Source organism: Lichenostomus cassidix, chromosome 6 (genome assembly GCF_008360975.1).
Source record: "Lichenostomus cassidix isolate B80296 chromosome 6, HeHo_3.0, whole genome shotgun sequence".
Lineage (NCBI taxonomy): Eukaryota > Metazoa > Chordata > Aves > Passeriformes > Meliphagidae > Lichenostomus > Lichenostomus cassidix.
Window position 1 is genome coordinate 29,565,976 of NC_139487.1, and position 23,937 is coordinate 29,589,912.

At 38.3% G+C, this 23,937-nt stretch overlaps 2 long non-coding RNA genes across 2 annotated transcripts in view; one reads left to right on the plus strand and one right to left on the minus strand.

Moving 5' to 3' along the window:
• Positions 1-19,857, minus strand: part of LOC146435567 (uncharacterized) — a 63,945-nt gene extending 44,088 nt beyond the window's left edge. The window contains exons 1-2 of the long non-coding RNA XR_014853006.1: positions 19,656-19,857; positions 19,006-19,540 (exon numbers count right to left, since the gene is read on the minus strand). This is a non-coding gene — a long non-coding RNA (uncharacterized LOC146435567). The remainder of the gene's footprint in view (positions 1-19,005; positions 19,541-19,655) is intronic.
• Positions 2,112-15,775, plus strand: LOC146435568 (uncharacterized). The gene is made up of 4 exons (XR_014853007.1): positions 2,112-5,768; positions 7,920-8,038; positions 9,108-9,173; positions 12,752-15,775. It is a non-coding gene; the product is annotated as an uncharacterized LOC146435568 (long non-coding RNA).
• Positions 19,858-23,937: the final 4,080 nt, after the last annotated feature.

The window sequence follows — 23,937 nt, forward strand, 5'->3', positions numbered from 1 at the left end:
ACCTAGGCTATCACATAACTTTGGGGTTAGGCTAACTATGATTGGGATGGACAAAATAGAGCAATGTTTAACTTAGCCAGTAGGAAACAATAAAGCTTATCCCAATTTTCAAAGCAAATCCAAATCTGCTAACCCGGGAAGCTACTGGAAGAACCTTTCAAAAAGATAAACATTTTGAGGTAGCACTGGCTGAAAGGGGCTTGGGACTGAACAAGGAAATTATCTTCTGATTCTCTGATCTCTTCTTTTCTCAGTGAAATTCCATGTGTACATAACCTAAGTTGGTCTTTTTTTTTTAACCAAGTACTCCTATGAACTAGAACTTGTGCAAAATCTTTTTTTTTTTTTTTTTGCTAACTGTTCAAGTAAATGGGGTAATATAATTTCAAGTCTGAGTATTAACTCTTCCTCTCAATGGCTCAAATTATAATACTTAAGTTTCTTCAATATGTCCTCTATTTTTAGAAAATAATGGAATCAGAATAAAAAGATGAAACTTTCCACAAATGGAGATCCAGATACAACACAGATTAAGTCAATCAAAATCCTTCAAGATTTCTTAAACATTTCACTTTGACTTTTTTAAAAAATCAATTTAAATTCCTAAGTGAAAAGTCACTTGGACTAAAAGTGTAACTTTTAATTTAAATATATATATATATCCAGAGAAATATTTCCATAGTTCCAAGGCTTTTCTTCTGCTGTTTAAAAAACAAATACTATGCTAAATATCATCCTTAAAACAGAAACAAACCCAAAACCAAAACCATCTTTGATTTCATACTCTCATTTCTAGGGAAAAAAGTTGAAGTAATGTTGACTGCCTCTACTAACCTTTAAACCTGTAATGGTTACTGGGCATGATGACAATCCTCTCTCCTCAGGCTCTGTGGCCTTTGCACACTTATGCAAGTGAAGGGAGATCAACTTGTCACTGTCCTTGTGATAAGTAAGTTTCAAAAGATGAGAGTGCTCTGATGTTACATGTGATATGGCTGAGTGAATGAATGTAAAGTAGGAGGATAAGAAACTGTTTTATCTAGTTTTTTCTTTCCTTCTGTTGTCTGTTTATGCTGTGACATTTTCTTGTTTTAGCTCTGTTCTGCTTCTTTGGAAATTAAATGAGATCCAGTATCTCAGAGACTACTGGCACTTATGGATTAGTGAGACTAACGTAAAAGCAATTAGTGAAGGGAAGAAAAGAAACTAATTGCATGAATTTGATTTGAAATGAAATTTTAAAAAAATCCTGCAATAAAAATTTGCAGCAAAGATGAGGTTTGATAAAGAAAAGCAGTCCTGGCAAACGCAAGTGAAGGCGAGTGCAAAGCAACTCTGTTGAATTACGGAAGAATGGATGAAGGAACTGTGGGGTGGCAATGACAGTGCAAGAGCAGCAGCCTCCTGTATTCAGCCTCACCACCAATCTGCCAGCTGGCACCAACATTTTCTAAACATACCCAGGATACTCAGAACAAGATGTTAAAAGCAATGCATTGTACTTGCTTTATACCAGGGAACCACAGACAGATTCCACCTGGATGCCAGAACTGTTAAGTCTCGTGTGTTGTACATGGGAAGACTATATTTGGAAACCCATTCTGACAGCTACATTTCTTCTCAGTTGTTGACTGCCTGAACTCAGCTTTTAACCGTTTGGACGAGAACAAGTCTATCTTAACCTCATAGAAAGGAAAAGGGTATTTGTGCTGTGATTGTCTCTTTGTCAGCATCTATGCATGTTTATCACACAGGTACATGGACTGTGAAAGTTGAGATGCTATCAGAGAAAATAACTACAAGTGTAGGTATGTACTTTCCTATACAAGTCACTAAAATAATCTGAAAATCTAGCTTGTGACCTGTTTTCCAAAGAGCACTATTTAAGTCTGTGATACACTGCTGACTCCGATTAAAGAATTTTAGTCTAATTTGTACTCAGAATGCACTACTCCATAGCTTACTCTGCTTTGTTCAAGTATAAAAGGTCATTTTGCCGTTTTATCTAAAGGGGTACAAAGAAGCAACATTTAAAAATGCACCAAAAATACAAATCCCTTCTGTTCCTTTTATATAGAATTAGATGCTCAAACTAAAGTCAGTACTAAGTCATACAAAACTTTCTAAGCTGATCAAAAGCTCCTAATTGCTAAGGAAAACACTATGTAACTAATTATAGGCAAAACTTTGCTTTTCTGCATCCTGTAAAACGGTAAGCAAAATAGTCCTATCTAGGCAGCACTTCTGATGACTGTATGTCTGGGAAAGACAGAGATGCAGGAGCAGTAAACTTCACAAGTCTCAGTCCTGTTGTTCCCTGGCAGAGCTGATGAAAGTCAACACAGCGCATTTGTGTGTAAGTATCCCTGCAGTGGATTAGCTAGGCAGTCTTGCCCACAGGCTCAGGAAGCATTAGATTCTTATCATCCAGGTTTTCAGGTTAGGATACAAAATACAGACAGAGGATGCATACAGACTGTCTAATTTTAAGCATCTGACTTAAATGCTGTAAATTGTGCTCTGAGGGCATCTTTCTCCAGCTGCATATGCAGAGAATTTGCCTGTCTGGGCTCAAATCTAGGATGTAAGTGGTGTGTGCACGTTCCCCCGAGCACCCCTAAAGAAAGACAAGGTCCCACCTAGAACTGTTAGCTGCTTGAACAGGCAAAGTCACATCTCTTCTTCCCTGAGACTCAGCCAGGACAATGGGTGATAGGCAGCACTGCCATGCCCAAGCATGGGGGAAGGAGCTTCGTGGTCCTTCTTCCTCATTAAAAGGACAAGCTCTGAGTCCTTCATATAGAGACCTATAATGGTCCAGACTTCTCTCTAACCCAAGTACTTCACAAGCACACAGGTACCCAGACTGCCCAAGTGAAACCCAGACTGGCCTCATGTGGCTCCAACTGTGAGTGCTCTGAAAGATATATGAAGTGAATGCCTGCAGCAGATGACACAGATCACAACCTGTAATGATTTTTTCACCTGTCAGAATAGTGCAAAACCTGCAAAGAGTGTAACTTCACCAATCCCAGCACATTAGTTTACAGGAGAGGTGGTTCAAGCACAGAGCCCCTAGTACCTCATTGTTTCAGTTTTCTGCAGGCTATGGCTGGGCAGAGGGCATAAAGAGCCAGTTCTATGATTTTTTTGAACAAATAGCTCTCTCAAGATCACCATTCCTATCTTCAGCTAGCACTGAATGTACTGCCATTTGCAAAAGGTCAAACTAGATTCACCTGTGATTAATACAAGTAGTTTGATTTTTATATTTACTGCCTTACTTCAAAGCAAGAACTAAGGACACACTGTAAACATAACTCTTACCATCAAACTAATTCCATAACTTATGGTTACAGAAAAAAACTAAAGTTCCTCATTTGAGACCAAATGCATTTTCAAGAGCTCTTCTACCTGATTTTGTGCCCACACACTTCAGAGGTATCTGCATGTTACAAGCTGAGAATAGCTTCCATGTTCCAGTCATAGGGGGAAAGAGTGACTGGGCTCTGAACTAACAGACACCAAGCAAAACTTGACTTTTCAGCAATGAAGGATATAAATATTTCTGAGATAGGAACCTAAGTGCTTGACTACAAGAGCAACATGAGGCAGACTCATTAGTAACCTAAATTTACATTAGACAAGCCTAACCCTATCTAAAAGAAAATTTTGAAAAACATTTTGATTTAAATGGGCCCATTTGAAAGATTGTTTTGATCAACCTCTTTAAGCTTAAGATAAAAACCTCCAACATGACTGCCACTAAACCAGAGAGAGTAGATACCTGAACAACTGCCTGACCAACAAAAGCAATTCAAGAAAGCAAGTGGTAAAATCAGGACTGCCAGGAAAAGAAAAAAAAATTAATTGAAAGCATTTATTACTTTATCTTCTATTACACTGTGACAACTTTCTTTACTGAAGCAAACTGCTCTCTTTGCAAGCAGAAGTATCAGCCATGCTGTCTTCTACCCTAGCAATACTTCTGTCAGTGAGAGACCTTTGTTGCTTACCTGGGAACCCATCCTAATTCTGTAGTGCTTCTAAGTGCAATTCACAAACCCCCTGGACTCTGGGAGCTTGAAAGTGCAGTGGAAGAATGAGAAAAATTGCAATAAAAGACTGCAATGAGATTTTTTTTTTTTAAATAAGATCCAGGTCTAACATTTTAATACCAAGTTAGTAATCTTTAGACCTCTTAAAGAAGTTTTGTTGTTCTCTGATTGACACACACGGAGATAACTGGAACAACTTCATTTACAGATGCAAAATGTTTCACAAATTGCCACTTAGGCACAGGCAGGGCATTAAGCAGGTATTCCAAAGTGAAATCTCTATCCTTCCCTCTCAATGACTAAAATCCTACCCTATTTGAGTAAACCTTAACACGACAGAAGTAATTTAGTTTCTTAGAGTTCCCCAAGTAGATGTTGTAAGAGTTTTGTTAGTAATTATTTTTGCAGTGCTACCAGTGGAATTTCACAGACACAAGACACAGCCAACTTATGGAGCACATTAGTTAAAACAAGCTATAACATGTTCAAGTGCAATCTACACAGAAAAGACAAAAGGCTATGTCAAAACATTTCATCATTGTTCCCCCAAGTAACAATATAATTCCATATGTCCCAGAGCATGCTTGCAACAATACATCTATACAGAGAGTTTAGCCCACGCTCAATCTCAAACTTTCCTTCACACACCCTGCATAAAAGCTTTAAGTCTTAATTCACAGAGCTCGCACTCTTGCCCGCTGGGAATGCTCAACCAAAATTCAGCACTGGGGTTCCTTGGTGTTCCACATCACTGAAGGTGAATGCAAAAAGTAGCCAGACTTGAATCCCAAGCAGGAATTTCTGCTCATATTTGCTCATTTGAAAATCAGCTCTAAAAGCAAAACCTACCTAAATGAACAATTTTACCTCCAATCCTCTTTCTCTATCTGACCCAAACTCCAGGCTTTTATTTGAGAGGTTTACCAGAGTCTAGTGGAATTCCTCCCTTTTTACATCCACTGGCAATTTCTTTTAGTTCACTCACTTATTTCAAGTTGTCCAGAATGTCTTATCAGACATCCATTTACTGCAAGACAAGTAAAAGCAGAACTAAAGTGACACATAGCATGGTATAACTGGGAGAGTCAATGGAGAATTTCTCAATTAAATAAGAGAAATACCTAGAAAGAAGGAGAATTTGACAACTGTCATTTTTGTCAAAGCACCATATTTGAAGCAGTAGAAAAGACAGAGTCCTTCACAATGGGAAAATCGGTCCTTCCAGCCAAGAAGGAATTGTAACTTTCCTATGCTACCATGGAAGCCATGCAGAAACCTCCTCAGAACCAATGCTGCTCTCTGCAAAAATTGGGGAATGAAATGTTGGCTAAAAGCACATTGTTGGAATTTACCTAGCAGTGCCTGGGCTAAGTAACAAGGACCTTTAGAAAAGTAACCTTTAGGATCAAGAAAGACAGAAGTCCATCCTGGAAAGGCACAAGACATCTTTCCTGTGAGAACTCTGTGCTGCCTGAGTACATTCTGTTATCTGGAGACAGGGACTGCAGGAGAAGCCCTGAGGAAAAGATGCTGCTCTGACTACATGCAACCTATCCTTTTATAACAGGGTATCCTCAGAGCCCTGGAAAGACATTTTGTAGTTCTGCAGTTGCTTTCCCTGTCCAGCAGCACTGACTTTCTCCCTACTCCTGGAGGAAGAACAAGGTGTATGGATCCAAGCTTTTGAAGGGGCCTCAGTCTTGCAGAGAGGTAAGAAAAAAAGCAGGTCTGTGGTATCTGCTATCTTCCTCCAGTTTCCTCATATAAAAGAAACAGTCAGAACTGCAAGTTTCCCCTCAATATAATTTTGAGTACATAGCCAAGAGATAGTTGATGGGCCTTTCTGAACATGAGCAAGAAGTAGTACCAGATACATGTGAACACAGACCACAGCAACCCTTTGACCTCACTGTTTTCTGCACAGAGACCACAGCCACACATATCACATAGGGCAAATGAAAAAGCGTGACTGTACGCAAGTGTGTGATTATACCTGAAGCCAACATCCAGCTTGAGTTTGGAACAAGGCACTGAGCTTCAGTCAGGAGACCCTGGTCTCAGTCTGACATGCACACTTTAAAGGAGTATTTGCTCTCAGCAGTCAAACACATACACACAGAGCAACATCAGAACAGATCCGATGCTCACAAACGAATAATAGGTTTAAAACCCTGCCGTTTTTCCAGATGGAAGCCTAGAATTGTGTAACGGCTTGAACTGCTTTTAGGGCAAAAGATCTACTGTTTTATAGTAATTTGAGTTACAATGAAGGGTATTTTTCACTCTAGTCTCTTTAACTGTCACTATACAAAGTGCCACAGCTTGTCTTAAATCTGCTATTTACCAAATTGAAAAGATTTCCAGGTATGAGGAAAATGCAATATTATCTGTTATAGATCAAAAAATAATAATGCTTGTGATAGGACATAATTTTTTATTTTCGAATATGTAAGTCTATATATTGTCTAGTATTGTTTCACCATTGTCTCATCATCAAGATTAACATTAAATCAAACAATGAATTATTCATGAGGTGTGAATAAATGGAATTAGCCTTCCTAACATTCACTCTGTAAATCGCATCTTCTGGATAAATGCCTTTTTTCCTTTTTTTTCTTTTAATGTCTGAACACTAGAAATAATGACCTGGCTTGCAGCCTTGCTAGATTAGCTCTTGTTAGGGTGATATTTTTAGATGAACATAGGTCTCATCAACCAAGAGATGTCAGGTCTGCTATCATTCCTGCCAGCTTCCTAACTTCAAACTGTTTCCCTCCTTATCCCTAAACTCTGCCTTCACCTCTAGTAGCCATGGTACCTGGAGCTCAGATGATTTGTTGAGCTTGACTCATTATCTACTGTGTTGTAACAGCAGTTAGAAACTGAATGACATTCAATTAAAATGATATTAGCAGCTCAGGAGTGATTTTGTTTAATTTACTCCTACTCAGATGTAAAAACATTAGTGACTTTTTTAATTGGACCTCATAATGTCTAACTCCTACTCAAATGCAATGAAATTAAAGACTTTGGTGGCTAAATACCGCTTAATTTACTCCTACCCATCTATAATGACATTAAAGATGCTTTAGGGTAGATATTGTTTCCAATCATTTATATTCAAAAGAAATCTGAGCTTATAGGTACTATTATTGAGCATATAATAAAATCACACAAGAAATTTATCTATACAGTAGGGGATAGTTGGCTACAAGTAATATTAAAAAGTAATCATTCATTTTTAATGCAAGAATATTAAAAAGTAATGTTAAACACAAGAATTTGTGAAGTTTTCTTCACAGCCTCTTCAAGGACACAAACCTCTCCTTTTTTTAATTCAGTGTGTGATTTTAGATGTAACATTTTTATTACATTGCATGTGGTTTCCTTAAGCGATATTTATATGATAAATCCAAGGCTGACTTACGTCATTACTGAGATAGACAGCCAAGACACTTTTCAGTAATGAGGTTCACTTTGCTTTGTAACTGTGTGTAATACAGTTTTAATGCAGTCTTCTGAAGTTCAAACATTTTAGCAGAGTATGTGGTTCTCTGTCACATTTACACAACTTCACGTCCTCTTCAAAAGTTACTTGATCTTTACTGAGTTAATGCTGTTTGCATGTAATACAATCACCTGCCCATGTTTTGTAACATCGATAAGGCTGAGCCATCAAATCCTTCATGTCTCTTTTAGTCACACAAAAATTCCACCCATTTGACCTCTGGCATATTCCCCTCTTCCTCTTCCCAGCCTTAAAAATCAAAATTATTTAAAATGCTGCCCTTCACCTACATAAATGTTTAATTATTGAAATGAAAAGCATTACAAAATTTCATTTATGTTTGTATTATGAAGACAAGCTGTGCAGATGACGGGTTGGCTCTTGAGATGGAAGAACAAGATTTCTGCTTTAATCTTGTGCTCTCATCGAGTGTGTGGCTATGGAGATGTTCAAATGGAAGAGCCTGTTCCAGGTAAGCACCATAAACCATTGCCAAGGGAGAGAGAAGTGATTTCTCTTCTTCCATCTTGGCAATACACAGCTAGGCATCCTTGTCCTGCTGAGTGGTGGGTGGTTCAATGACTTTCACCCCGCTTTTCAAGTGGGGGTACCTGATACCAGCTTCTTCCCAACCCAAACGGAACATGGTCCTTGAGCTTTAACAGTAAAGCCCTTCAGAAACCGTGATCTCTGACTCATTTTCTGATTCTGAAGCAACAGCCAATGCATTACTTCTGTTGCAAACTAGTTTAAAATAATGTATTAGTTTTATAATAGTTACTTTATAATAATTGTAAGGTTTCGCTGTAAAAATCCGTTTTATCCAAAACATTTGCATGTAATTTTGTAATTTTTTCCACTCAATTCTGGAATTTGGACATGGGAGATTTAGAATAATTTTTCCCTGAGCATGGGTTTGCAAGGGGTTAGTTTAGCAGCGTGGGCTTGAAACACTAAGGAGTTTGAACACTATTTTGGAGTATTCATAGCAACATTAGTATCTATATAAGCTCTTGAAGTTAAGCACCAGCTAACTAGACCCTCTGTTTTGACCTGCAGTGGGTCATTTGCCAGGTCACACAATACAGGGGCTGGGTAGGGTCTGCCACTGTGCCGGGAGCAATGGTTAGCAGGCTGAGTCTGCTACCATGTCCTGTGTTACAGCTGCCTGTCTGTGTGCACCTGCACATCTATTTCAGTACCACAGCTACCCTTATTTTACCTTTTGTACAAAAACCGGTCTGGATTGACACTGGATGCATATTGTTAGTGTTGTGGAGGGAAAAGGGGCACCCTATGTACAAGAGAAGCTTTCAGAAAAGCAAGGTTATTACTATACATTTGGACACAGCTCAGCTATCAACAGAGAGTTATTACAATTTTATAAATTTAACCTACTACTGATATTTAGCATATTTACTGTAGCTATGATTATTGTAAATATTTCCATTTAAAGTTGTCAAGAGGGACCACTGAGCATTTGATTTCTGCTGTCACATCTTTCTCCCCCTTCTTTCATTCTGGCATTTCCTTCTCTAAAGCAGTCTCCAAATAACCTAATGCCAATGGGTACAGAACAAGCAAGAGGAAGCACCAGTTATAATATGGTGAGTAATCTGAGCATCAATGGATAATGTCTCCAAAAGGGTAATACCCTTAACACCAATAAAACACTATAGAAAAGAAGGTGGATATAAAAAACAGTGATTAACTGACCAAATTGTGCCATTCCAGGACCACTGAAGTCTCAAACATACAAAAAATACACAGGGACCTCTAACTGGCTTTCATGTCTCAAATATGAAAGGAATCATTAACAGAATACATTTCTAAATACCTTGCACATATAGTGAAAATTATTCAATATCATCAATTCAGTTGTGAAACTACAAATGTCAAGATACATAGCCAAGTACATATTCGTCTGCACAGGAAAAATCTCAGGGTGCAGCACAGTAAAGCACAGACCCAGCTTTATTTGTAGTTTTTCAGGTACTTCTCCCAAAGCCAGAAGTATTTTTGAAGTCAAGGATACTATGACAGGATGAAGTTCTTCAATGGATTGAGACTTAGACGCCTACATTGTGCAGAGATGCATTATATTAACAAGACACTTAATATTAAAAAGAGCAAGAGAGAACATACATCTTCAGCAGGGGGAAGAAAAAAAAAAGAAATCCGCATAATTTTCTTTTTCTAAGATGGGTGCCTAAGATGGTCAAATCCAAAATACCAATTCATCTTCATCTAGTTCCCCATCTCCAGTAAAATGGCTTACAAGCAGATCACTCCCAATGGAATTCAGCCCTCACCAACCACGGGAAAGAGCAGTCCAGAATGGGCTTAAGAACATCAACTCCTTGTCACCACACTGCTGATTGGACAATTCAATTTAATCTTGATGCTGTGACTGCCACACTTTTACAAGGCCCCGTAATTCTCATTATGGGTTCTTGATATAGAGCATTTAGACAGCCTGTATCCTCTGCTATCTAACCTCATTTTATAAAGCCATTATTTAAGACATGCATGAACAAACCTCATACATTTTCCAGTTTTCTGGAAAAAAGAAAACTTTGTTTACTGTCTCTAATATCTATTTCTGTCACCTCAACTAAAAGAAATGTTTCTGTTGCAATTAGTTCAGAATTGTTTTGGGAATGAGGAAGATACTGTTTAATTTCCATGGTGGAAATTTTAATAAACAGCACCCTCAAGAGGATTAGAACTCACTTCCTTTACTGTTTGGTTTCTGAAAAAAAAAAAATCAGTTGCTAAGATACCACTTTTGAATACAGCCAGAATAATTTCCAAGGGTTATTTAAGGTGTTTAACTACAGAAGAGATACTGTGCAAGAATCTGGGAATGCACTTACATCCCCCCATCACAAGTACTTCTGTGGTGGCCCCTGAGGCATCAGCGTGGTTTAGTGTGAAACTGAGGCTCCACAAGATCAAACAGGCAATCAGTCCCCATTATGAGGTGATCCCTTAAGGAGGTGGCTTTGGAAAGGGAAGAGGAGACATGCTGCTTCAGGGCTCCCTGTTGTTCTGCACATTTGGGAAGTCCTTGTGAGAACAGCTAACATAAAGAGAGTTCTCATGTTTTGATCTAAGGGTGAGGAGTCCCACGGCCATTCTGGCCTGTGGGCTGAAGGGATGACAGCACACCCGGACTATCTCCTTGCACTACACTGGCATGAGACCCAGACACACATTGTGGACATTTGGGAATGAAGCCTAACAGCTGTACCTCACTCTGGGGAATGGGAGGGCTGACTGGAACTAAAGGCACACTGCTAGTGCCCTGCTTCCCCAGGACACACAGGAGGCCACTAGCTGGGGGCAGCTGCCAGGAAGATTACAGCCTGGGCCCCCAAAAATCTCAGCCTAAGCCAAGTCATCTTCAGAGCCTTGAAGGAGAGCAACTGGTGTGGAATGTCTGGATCTAGGAGTGAAGAGATCTTAAAAATCATGTATTGGAACAGAAATTGAATGTGCTGAGGACAACCACAATTTGCATAGCATCAGAAAAGTCACTCTGGTGCTTCATCCTACCATATGATGGAGGGTACATATTTTCTTTGCAGAAGTAACACCATCCAGATGTCTCTTCCCTCTTCCACTCATTCTTTCCAACTGAACACATATCATATCAATACCACTAAAACTGATTTGCTGGCTTTTTAGTCCTAACTTCACTGAAAAGGAAGACTTCCAAGAATACCAGAACACTCAGTGTTAAATACAGCTGTAATTTACAGAGTGAATAAATTAGATTCCCATTTGGCCGTTTCTCTCCAATGTGTTGCCAATGCATGGGTACCAGAAATTAGACCTTTAATTCTAGGTTTAAAAAGACTCTTGCAACAATAAAATAAAACCTTGAGAATGAAAAATCAATTATTCTAACTAATTTAGAATAGTTATTTTACACTTAATTTAGTAAAGCAATTTTCAAGGGGTATGCGTTGAGTTCTCTGTGCTGCAAACATATTGGCAAATGCTGTTACTTAGCCTTTTGTTTTAATAATGAGCATTTTCTATGTGCTTATCAATTTTTAGGAAAATATTTACGCATTAAAAAAATATCCTTACTTTTGAAAAACTCACCATGATGTAAGGAAGCCTAAGCAAGGATAGCCTTCTGATGAGTAGCCAGATTCATGCCCAATGTTGTTTCCCAAGAGTGTAAATTCCTAGAGATGGAGTACCCAGCCAGACAGAGATGTGACTGGGACCATCAGAGAGCACATTTAATCCATATGCCAAAAGGAAGCTGCTTTTTCAATTCTGAAGTGTTTTCACAGTTGCACTTTCGTATGAAGAACTATTTTTAAATTACTTTCAAAAGGCATTTTTGCTATACTTTTTTTTAATCTAGATGCTTCTACTAAAGCTAGACATGAGATGATACATATATAGTGAAGAAAACTTGGGCAGAAATAATGCACATCTGATCATTATTCCCTGGAACAACAATAAACAGCTGCTTATCTGTGATCATCCTACTTGGCTGTAGCATTAACTTAGATATAAAAACTTTCAAGATCACATTGCTATAAGCTCCATGAATTATCTGTTATACAGACATGAATGGCATTGGTCCCATTATTATGAGATAATTCATTTCCTCCCCTTCTCCCAAGTTTTACTGCCCTTTCTTAGCATGTCTGGCCAATTTTCTGACATGAAAGCCTTACTCAAACATACCGATTGTTTACTTTACTTACCATGTACAGCAATTTTGGTTTAATGATTTTAAAATCCGTATATGTACATGTCTATATATAGGCTCCACATGAATAAGACAGGCTAACATAAAGCAATTACCTCTATCTTCTAATTGCTTTACTAATTTTATTTGATATAAAAGTGGGCAGGAAATTTTTGCATAGCTGTTAATTAAAATTTCTTCTTCACCCTTCCAGAGCAGTATAATATATTGGGGTAGAGATACAGCTTAACCTACATTTCACACTGAACCATATTCCTTTTTATGCTGTAGTTAACAAAGGTGTTCATGAATCAGCTGAAAATCTCAGTTTGTAGTTGGATGACACTTTTCTACAACTAACAATCCTCAGTTACAAATGCCAAACAGGAAGAGCACATCTGTGAAAAACAAGCCTCTTAAACTGAACGAATGAATAACAATGATGTGTGGGTTGTGCTTTCTATGCAGCAAACTCTGGGAAGACCTTTCTGTGAACAGCTATCTGATAACAATTGGAGACGCTTTGGTGTTCCTACTCGCCTCCCACAACCCTTTGTATCAGCAGCTCGGCAGAGAGGGTCTGACAGCAAGATTCCTTTGTCATTTGAAATCTCAGGTACTGTAACTTGCTCAGTGCTGCACAAAGGAATCTCTACTGAGTGGCTGTGTGTTTCTACAGAAGAGAGAAATTTCTCAATGGCTGGCTCTCGGTGTGCGGCATGAATTGTTATCTCCCAGTTATCCCAACTAAGTCACTCTCTGCTAAGAAACCTTTGATCACGTTCGTCTCCCTGATTTACACAGAGCAGCACCCTCATTTCCACATATACAAACTAAAGCCCTACAGCACTTACCTAACGCCCTATTTATGCTGTACACAAGGACCTATGTTGCATGTAGTTCCTCTCCCAGTTAGTTGCAAGCGTGAGGAGAACCTGTGCTTAAAGCAGCACTAGGTTCTCCAATACCATGCTGAAAAGGTGCAGGTCCATAAAAATGGAAATTCCAAACTCAAAGTTCATCTTCATATCCAAATCTTAGAGGCATTTCCCCATCATTCTCATAAACCCACTGGAGAGACACTGGATATGAATATAAAAATACAGAAGCATGAACACAAGCAAATAATTCTCAATTTCTAAGATGCAGTCAGCTGCAAACAACCCCACTCCCTTTTTTCACCCATAATATTAAGGAATAACTAAAAGTATTTGCAATACTTCAGTCATCACATCAGAGAGAGCTGCAGAGACAGGACAAGGACATTAGCACTGGCAAATTCACATTGCTCTTTTTCCTCAAGCCCCACATCAATATTTACATAATCCAGCAACATAAACCCAAGGAACCGTCAGAGTTCATTCCTGAAAGAAATCTCCTTTAACTGCTAGAGGCAGACCTCCCTAGACCAGAAGAGCAGATTGAAGCCATGCATAGCTTTTTACATCAAGAATAGGGCTACACATTTTAGATACATGTAACAAACACTTTTAATTTTGCAGAAAGTTCTCTCCCATCTCAGCAGAAGGCAAGTTCTCAAACACTTCAATGACATGAGAAACAGGCTCTGATCTGCTCACTTTCCTTCTTGCCAAAGCACACTACGATTTTCCAAATACGTAAGACCATTTTTTCCCAACCACATAAAATCCCAGTCACTGGAATCAGAGTCTGACAACAGTTAATTTATTTGGACTCCTTCTACCTCATCAACATGCTAGAGCTTCAGGCTGTAGCATAATCTCAGCATTTTTCTCTTCTGAAAAACAGATGCTACTAGGAGGAAATAACTTTGTGCTTCGCAGCAATTGTCACTTTCCCAAAGACAACTTCTTCTCATGCCTTTCATCAAAAAGAATTACCAAAATAGAATCTTTCTACACACTCTTAGGAGTTCCCATCCATGGCTTTCCATACCTACACTTGACACCATTTGCCCAGCTATAATTAAAGATGAAAAGAGGAAACACTGTTTAAAATCACCAATTCTCTGATGGGTTTTCTCCTATCTGAAATTGGTGAATGTGTAGGAAAAGAGTCTGCTTTACTGAAAAGACGGGGAATGTATGTTATATTCAATGTGCTGTTAGAGTGAGGAACTGCAGTGTCCAAAAGTCAAAGTCAAAGCACAGGGTTCTAGGGTACAACCCCCTATTCTATTCCTGCTACCTGTACAAGGGACATTGAGATCCTGTACTTCTGATTTCCCCACCTACAAAAAAGTGAGTAAATAACTGCTTAACATAGACGTTTCAATATCCATTGCCTCTGTATTTGCAAGCCTTTAGAGGTCCTAGGCTAGAGAGCACTTACGAAAGCTGAAAGTAATATTTGTTTAGATCATATTTTCTGCATTTCTTTTTGTCCTCTCGTTCTTAATTTTGAAGGACAAGTGGAATTGCAGTTCATCCATTTAGGCTTATCCTAAAGTCATTATTTGTTATGATGCTGTTCCTGCCTTCAACTACAAAGAAAATGACTATCCCTACCCCCTCACAGGCAGGATTAACAGCCACAGAAAATGAGTTATGGTTACTCTCACTGACAGGAGCTCTGAAGCAAATTAATTTTCAAAAGTCCACCAAAGCCCAAGAAAGAATTTTGCACCCTGTGTCTTCTTAATTCTTCTTCACAGAACAAAGTACACAATGTGTTTTTCTTCATCACCAGTCTGCACACTCAAGACATATGCTGAGACCTATTGGTGCCAAAGGCAGTATGTGAACTAGGCTGTGTGAAGTAGTTCAACATGATACAGAGCCTCTGTACTCACATGAATTTTATTTTTTTAATAAAACATGTATTAAAAGTATTGCCAGCACAGGTGGATTGTTTTATTTTTAGGTGGAATAATAATTTTACTTATGTCTCTGTCAATCTCCAAGTAAGCAGAGAGGCTGCTCTTTTCAGTGAGGCTGTTTACAAATACATTTTGTATTAAATTGGTAGTTACCAGCCTCAATTTTTCCTTCAATTCATAGTTTCACATTTCTTAGCAGAACAGGTACCAGGTACAGCTACATAGGTTTATTTTGGCTGAATTTAGATTAGAAGAGCCATAGATCCTGGCCTGACTGTTTTTAATGCTCTTTATCAGTAGACTGATGGGCACGCTCATCCATCTCACTCAGAACTAAGCTGCTAGTCAAGTACCCAAGCACTGCTATCAGCTTTTGCCCACCAGACACTGCTGAAGAGAGCATCCTTGAATCAGCTGAAGACATTATGGAACAAAAACATAAATGGGATGACAATATACTGCACAGTGCTTATACAGATCAACACCCCACAACAATGATCTCCAAGCAGCATTCCAAAGTGGTAATATTTCAGTTTAGAGATGAGCATCCAGCTTCTAACCAAACATACTTCAAAATCACAAGCCATGTTAAAAAACAAATGGCAACTCTGTTCTGAAACTATTTTGAAGAGATCTGTTTTCCAAAGTTGTTGTAGTGTAAACATGTACTTAGCTACCTGCAGCTGTAGTGAAAAATAAGATTGTGTTCTCTGTGATTCACAGTAATCAATATATGAAAACTGAATAAATTAAATGCTCACCAAAAGTGAGAGAAGATATAAGACAAATATCAGATGTATAACAGCTGCAGCTTTTTAACAGGGGCCTCCAGGACAAACTGCAAGCATGCTCCATGTCATCTACAATGAGGGACACACGCACTGCAAGTCATTGGGAACATTCAGCATCATTACCAACAAAGCACACGTGTTCTGATCTGTTCTGCATCCAGCCCTGAGTGCAAGAACACACACAACTCAAGAGTCATGTGTGCACTCCTGCCATGACAAACAGCCCCAGTAAGATCCATGGCACAATAAAGAACGTCCTACACGGATCCAAGCTGTGGGATCAGTGCTTTGTTTCTTGTCACAAATACCAAGAAAACAATGACACATCTCTTACAGTTTACCCGGAGAACATATCCAAATCCTGCTTCATCAGCTGAAGCCCAAGGATTTCAACTTTGGTTTTGTTTTTGGGTTTTTTAATCTAGAAAGTCTTCATATGTTTAACAAAATACTTATGAGTATGAAATCAGGTCTTACTGTTCTCAATATCTCCTCTACCAAATTGGAGTAGATGCTTTGCTAGATTAGCTCATATGTTACCTTTGCATATTAAAAAAGTAGATGGCAATCCTGATTTACATTTATTTTAATACAATTGTGTGATTTGAGGCTTATAGAGCCATGCATAAAGCATTTGTTATTCCACCTTTAACAAAACTGATCCATTAATTCTAACCATATTTTTAGTACATAGTTTGCTACAAAAGCATTAGAACACGTTATGAATCATTCTGGCATTAAGAGAGTTAATAGAATACTATATATTTTTCAGGATTATTAATATTTAGTGTCATTCAGTAAATTAAAAAATCAAGTTTAACTAAGGTTAAAAATATCTGATGATACAGTACATAGATGATTGTAAATGTATATTAATGAAGCTTTACACAATTGACTGGATATCTTTTCGTTAATCACTCACAAACCCATGCCAAACATATATCAAAGACTTCAGCTCCTTTTTCATCCAATCTTCCGACATTTCATTATTATGGTTACCTGATTAATGGATGCAATAATATATGTGGCATGATATGATATGTTCACATTAAATTTTAATCAAATATTACTAAATTCAGAAAACATTAAGTAAATCATGACTGATGAGGCAATATTGCCGTACTGTCATATTGATGGTTAGAGAAACTCACTATGGAGAGTTACAGATTAAGGAGGAGAAGTAAATCTTATGAGGAAATAGAAGTATCTCAAGTTTAACTAGTTGGTTCTTTTAAAATTGCCTTCCAGCCAAAGGCTGAATATTAGATCCATCAAAAGTATTCCAGTGTCTGTAACTGATATGAATGCTTTGTTTTCTTATACTGCAAGTCATCTCATTCTTTAAAGAGCATGGATTAACATATACTCTGCACAAGGGCCTTTCCCAAAAGATAATGGCCTGTGTAGGGAAAACAAACATTGTTCCCCACTGAAGCTGGGAAAAATTAGTGCAGTTTATTTAAAACCTTTCTCTGACTTGAGCAGCAGGGTGTCAGGCACATGGAATACACTTGTTCTGTTCATTTTTATCTAAATTAAACTATTGTGACTTTGCAGGAGGTCTGAAGAGCGACAGATGGAGGTTCATGTTCACAGCCTAGATCCACAAATGTAAGGTTTCACTCTGGAACACCAGAGAATGTGCCTCTACTGCTGCAGACAGCAGCTTTCTTTTCAGCTTTATGCCAGTAATTAACATGTTCATATGAAAATTTGGTACTCACATTTGGCCATAACTCTTTATTGCACTTTTAACTGACAGCCAGGAAATAAAACACTGAACCAGCTTTTTGCTGCTGTGTCTGAAGCTGAAAGAGACCTAATTGGATTCATCTACTTACATTTCCTGTCTAGTAAAATTTCAGATGGGATGTGCTTATTTTGTCTTGTGTCTGCCATGGACACCCACCTCCCCATCTCCCCATTCCCATCATTGAAAGATTCCACTTACAATTTTGAGCATTACTCTTCTTTATAACAAAGAAGTTATTTACCCAGAGTAAAACTCAATCTCATGAGAGTTAGATGACTCTTTAGAAGCTAAATGATGAATCCTAAAAACCAGTACTGGAGGTAGGACTAGCTAAAAGACTGCAACAAAACATTTTAAGTATTAACCTGTCCTGAAAAAACTTATTCAAAATTACATAGAGCTCCTAGAAGTAGATATTCTGAGGTGCTAATTCAAAACTTTCAGTGTTATAATCTATGACTATTCTTGTGTAGAATTTCAGTCCCATAGTACAGACTAAACAGGTCTCTTCTTTCATTTGTCTGTACCTCATACATGTATTAAAAAAAAAAAAAAAGGAAGACAGTCTTGTAACATTACCATCTTTTTGGTAGACTGATGCCAAGATATCAGATGTTACTGGATCTAAGTTTTACTGTGTGAAGTAGCATACAAGTCCTGCTCAACTGCATAATTAATTGTATTCAAAAATGAATGCATTGCATAATACTTGCCACAAGACCTTTCCAAAATGCTGTTTGCTTCATCATGTCCTGGTCTCCCTTTCAATCCCTTTTCTTGTGTTGAAAGATTATGAGGAGTGTAAGACTGCCTTGTATTATGTGTACCAGCATGGGATATTTCAGTGCTACTGCACTCCAAATAAATACTACTCAATTCTGCAGCTATACTCTGAATATTAAGAGCAATAAATATTTAACATGCTTAGCTGGAATTTTTTTTGACAACGTTCTTTTTGCTAGAAGTCATTCCATATAAAGTATTTCAAGGGAAAGCATACAGATAATAAAGGCAGGCAAGGAAATTAAAATGCTTAAATGGATACAATGAAATTAAGGACGAACTGGGAAGAAGCACTGGGTACTGATGTATCTTGGTAGCTCAGTTGAGCTATTGGTTTACCACTGGTTAGATGTATGGCATGAGGATTTCAGTTAAATACCTTCTTGCTATAAAAGTGGGTTTAGAATTTTTTAAGTGTGACTAGCTCATAAAACCTAATGTGAACAGTTATGAGAATAATTAAAGCAAATCGCTAAGTTATCTTCCTCCATACCCAGATACATTTTGTACAGTTACAAGATTAAAAAGCACAAAATTCCTGTGAGTGTAAGACCTAATAAAAATGGAAGAATACATCCAAACCCACAGCTCTTACCTCAGGCAAACTCCCACTGGTGTTGGCACCTCATGCGATGCAGAGAAGAGTGCAGACACTTCAAACAAAATTGCCTGGAAAGGTTTGATTCACTCTCACTTGATTAATTGAATGAGTATATTATAAGTCAGTCTTGCAGCTCTTGCTTTTCTCAGGAATGGAAACATACCAGAAAAAAAAAAAAGAGGTAACTCAAGGTTCTCAGTAAACTTTAGATCAGAGCATGATGCTATGGCTCAAGCCTTCAAAAATCCATAGGCTTGTACCAGAATCATCTGTTAAAAACAAGATCCAGCTTTTAATGATGCAACATGGCTTTGTAGCGTACAGGGTTATGTTAAATACCAGACCTTTTGTCAGAAAGTCAACTTGAAATGGGCCTATTTCTTTGCATTACAGTCCCAGAGAAGAAAAACAAAAGAACCCATAAAATTTTTGACTGAGCACTCAGGATATGTGATGTTCACTGGATGTTGAAGATGTGTCAATATCTAAGGGCAATGAAAGCAATAATGTCCTGTCCAGAGAAACACAGCTGTGGAGTTAGGATAAGAGAGCCAGTTTAGAGAAAGAGAAACAAATCAGTGCTAGTGATGCAAGAACAGAACCGTCATAACCTTTAGCAAAGTAAAGCTGCTAAACAAACCTACTTTAGTCCAAGCTTTTTAAATCCTGGAAACCAAAGCTGAAGGGTCTTTTATGTTTGTGGCTAGAGACAGCTGACAGAAGCATTATTCAGCTGCCTGTGGCAGCATTTAGGAAGGCAGTAACAGAAGCAAGGATGCAGCACAGGCCTTTTCAAGGGTGAGCATGAGTGGAGCAGCTGGTCTGAGTTGGGGAAATAGGGGCAGGCCTGTGGGTTATAGGTGAGAGGGGAATTTGTGGCAAGGGTGAGAAAGTGATGAATGGGGGGTGGTGGCTTTACAGTAGAGCTGTATGAGAGAAAATGTATTAAGAAATGTTAGGAAGAGACTTGGGGCAATGTAGCATGAGTGAAAAGCATGGAAATCCTCACATTTTGATTTCTCATCACTTTCAGACAGCCAGTTCTTTTTGACCCCCCCTTTTGATGTCAGAAATATATCAGCCCTACTCAATATAAAAAGAAAAAGTCAATATATCAACTGCTCATCACTGTGCTCTCACAAAACACTGAAAACAGGAAGGTTGCTTCTCAGCTTAACACTGACGGCTTATGAACACAAAGACAGTTTTCCTGGTATCTTGCACCTGGACAAAGCAATGCAAAGGAATACTACTTAGCCTTTCACCATTCCCACCAACTCCTTTACCTAAATTACTTGTTCTGAGCAAAGAAATCACACTATAAATATAATTAGTTACTTGGAACCTGATCTAAAGCCTAATGAAATCAGCATAAAGCTTACAGAGAGAATGAGCTATAAAGAAAATATTAGTTTGATTGCTGTGGGCAAAACTACTTTCAGATCTAAGCAGAGGATTTAGCTATTTTATTCTCCAAGCAATGAGAAAATATCTTCTTGATTCTAAAACTAAAATAAGAGACCTAATTAATTCTAGAGCACCACAGCCATATACATTGCTTCTTAGTATGCAGGAATCCAATAGTTTCTTTTTTAAACAGCAATATTTAAAAATGCATTTAATTTAAATGGTTGTGGTTTGTCTTTTCAGTAAACACATGTGAAGGCATACATTGTGTTTAAATATAATAAATACAGCTAAAATCATGCATCTGGGTCAATCCTCTGCATGTAATCAGGATTATGAAAATTTAGTTTTTCTTATCTTTCTCAATAAATGGTCTATGTACAGACGACTGGAAATTTATTCAGACATGGTCTTGGTTGTGTTCTTGTTTTTTAACTCACCAGCTCTTTCTTCCCTGCAAATCTGACTGATTTCAAATTCTGTCAGTTGCTCTGGTAGCTAAGAAAAGTGCCAAACTGTGGTTGCTGATTTCTAAGCTGTGCTCAAGTTCTTTCAGAGACAAAATTCTCATGCCAAGGCATTGTAATTGCAAGTTTTCTGCCCATTTTAATGACTTACTCTTTTGGTTCTGATTGCTGACCACATGGAAAAGAAAAAGGTCACAGAAGACCTTAAGAAGGGAAAATCCAAATAGACACAAAAGAGGTAAAGGCAACTGGAAAAGGTTTTAGTTTAGTTTACACCTTCTCCAAGATTTCACTGTCCTGAAACTCCCAGTTCTCTGACTGAGGTTCCTTCCGCCCTGGTTGTCAAAGCCCTCCTTCATCCACTGCCTTGTCCAAAGCTCCTCTCAGGCATTCCCTAGAGGCAACCCAAAGAGACACAGCACATCCAGGGGGAAATCCTAAAATCTGATTATTCTGAAAAATTGGACAAATGGAAGGAGGCCCATGAGTTTGATGGCTCTGTACATGTGTGGTGGGAAAAAAATTGTCAGAGGCATAGGGGAATCCCTTTTGTTTCAAAAGTGCTTCTTCAAAGAAACAGACATCCCCATCTCTCTTTGAGGAAGGCACTGTGTGGGAGGCTCTGTGGGCCTTCCTACAATGCCATGACTGAGAAGCCTGTCTTTAACTGGAGCTTCACTGAAAATGCACAGTCCAGATACAATGCAAAGGCACAAAGAGTAAATAAAGAAGTAGTCAATGCTAAGCAAAGTGTGGGCCGAGGAATTCTGCCTCCTAAGGAGGTGACAGTCAAATGAAGCTGGCTCATCATGTGTGTCAAAAGCAGCATCAGACAGGTAAATAGCAATTCTACACTTCCCTCCTACTCTAAAATTCCACCCTTAAAACACAGGGTATTTTAGGAAGCTTCCTGCTGACAGGCACATCCTGCCCAGAATTACATTTTAATAGTTCTTCTTTTAGACAAACACTTAACTTATACAGTCAACATGCTATTCCCATGCAGTCCCTCGGGAGGAGCAAAACATGCAAAACACAGAAAGGGTGGTAATGAAAAGAAATAATCAGTCTGCGTTCATTGATAAGTCTGCAGATAATGGAGTAGAATATTTACTATGGTTCTGTTTTCTCTGGAGGGCAACTTTTTATCTCTTAGATCAACTCTGTAGACTCTGGTAGAAAACAATAGCCATTTTCAGTCCAGTGCAGAGGAGGCTGGCATTCCATCTGGAATGAATATGTGACATCCAGCACTCCAGGATCTTGGTATTTTGGACAAAAATCCACAAAATACCTAAAGACTATCCTCGGTGTAAAAAAAAACAAACACCAAAAAAAACTTCCATAGGAATTTAGATTCTCTGAAGTAGCAACAACATCACTATATATTACATTAAAGCTAATTTAACAAAGATAAGGTTACAGGTTTTACTTGCCCTCTGCAGCCACTTCAGGACACGGCAACATGATGCTTCTTGAAGCACCAGGGCACAATGATATTTTCATTTTACCAAAGCCAAAAATTACTACCCATCTACCAGGGAAAAAAACCAAAATCACACTAGAAACTAAGTAAGTTGAATACTGCACAACTAACAGCAACACTGATGGTTCTGAAGCAAATCCTGCATAGCCCTAGCAGTTTACAAAACTTGAGACTTCAAAAAGTAATCTTATTAGGTTTCCTTCTCCTTGCCTTCAGGTTTTTATCAGATTTAGATATAGGAAGCAAAGCATCGGCACACAAGCCAAGGAAAATGACCTATTTAAGCATCTGCTAACAGTCCCTGGATAAGAAGAGGCACAGTCAGGTCCCCAGAGGGGCTTACAGTCACTGCCAGCCTTGCTAGAGAAACAATAATGACCACTGCTAGTTACGTGAACTACAGGCACACTGCAACACACTGGCTTGATTCAACAACAAAGCCCCTAAAACCTTTATTCTGTTGATACAGTATGTCTCAGCCCTTTAGCTCCCATTCCACAAGTGGCAAATTGGCCCAGCATCTTATTCCTTTTTCCATTGAAGATAATGTGTCTTGAAATGAACATTGACTGTCTCTTAAAACCCAATAAATTAAATTGTCTTTCCTGAGCCAGCAGCAGGAGTAATGGAAAACATTTCTCAGAATGAGTTTGCCTGATTTCTAAGAAAGTGTTTGACCTAATAATCTATTTTAGAGAATTGGTATGACTTACAGATAGATAACTGATAAGCACACAGCAAAAACCAGCTATACAATTACCTGTCACAAGTCAAATATTTTATGCAAAATTAAAAATTATACACTAACAGATCACAAATACAGTTTGAATAAATAAATGAATTAATTAAAATCTCCAGTTCCATCACCGAAGATGGGAAAAAAAAGTTAGTACAGTGGCTAGAAATAACAGCTTGACAGTATGCAATTTAACTGCCAGTGTATCTAAAATCTCATCCTACATAATATTAAGCAAGATCATCAACATCTGCCTCTGGATTAATGCAGTATGGAAAAGGATAATCAGCCAGCTAAGTGTGTAAGATCTGATGTACAGATGCAAGAAAATCAGTAAATTGTGACACATTAACTCAGTATAACTTCATTAATAACAGGGCAACCAAGTTTCGTGCTCAGATGTAAAGACCTTTGGAAAACTTTTTCCTTTGTAGCACTACCAGAAGAGAGAGGAAAAGGCCAGGCTGCACAGGGCTGAGGATTGGAGAAGGACTTGTCACTGTGAAGAGGTACAGTGACCAAGTGGAATGATCAAAATGGGTGCTATACTCCTACAGATAACAGCTAAATATCACTTTTTCATGAGTGTGCGTTCATGAGCTAAGAGGAAGGGAAATGGTTCAGTGCAATAAAACAATTCAATTTTATCGTCTCATGTCTGAGTGTAAGCACTGACACTGATGTGCCAAGCAACCTTTCTCCTTCACCCAGGCCGACCTATCCCTTTAACAAGTTAGGTGAAGTTGTTCTGTATATCTCCTATTCAATCAGTGGGCTCTAGAACAAAACCCCTCTGGACTACATGGGATCTGACTTGCTGATATATAATG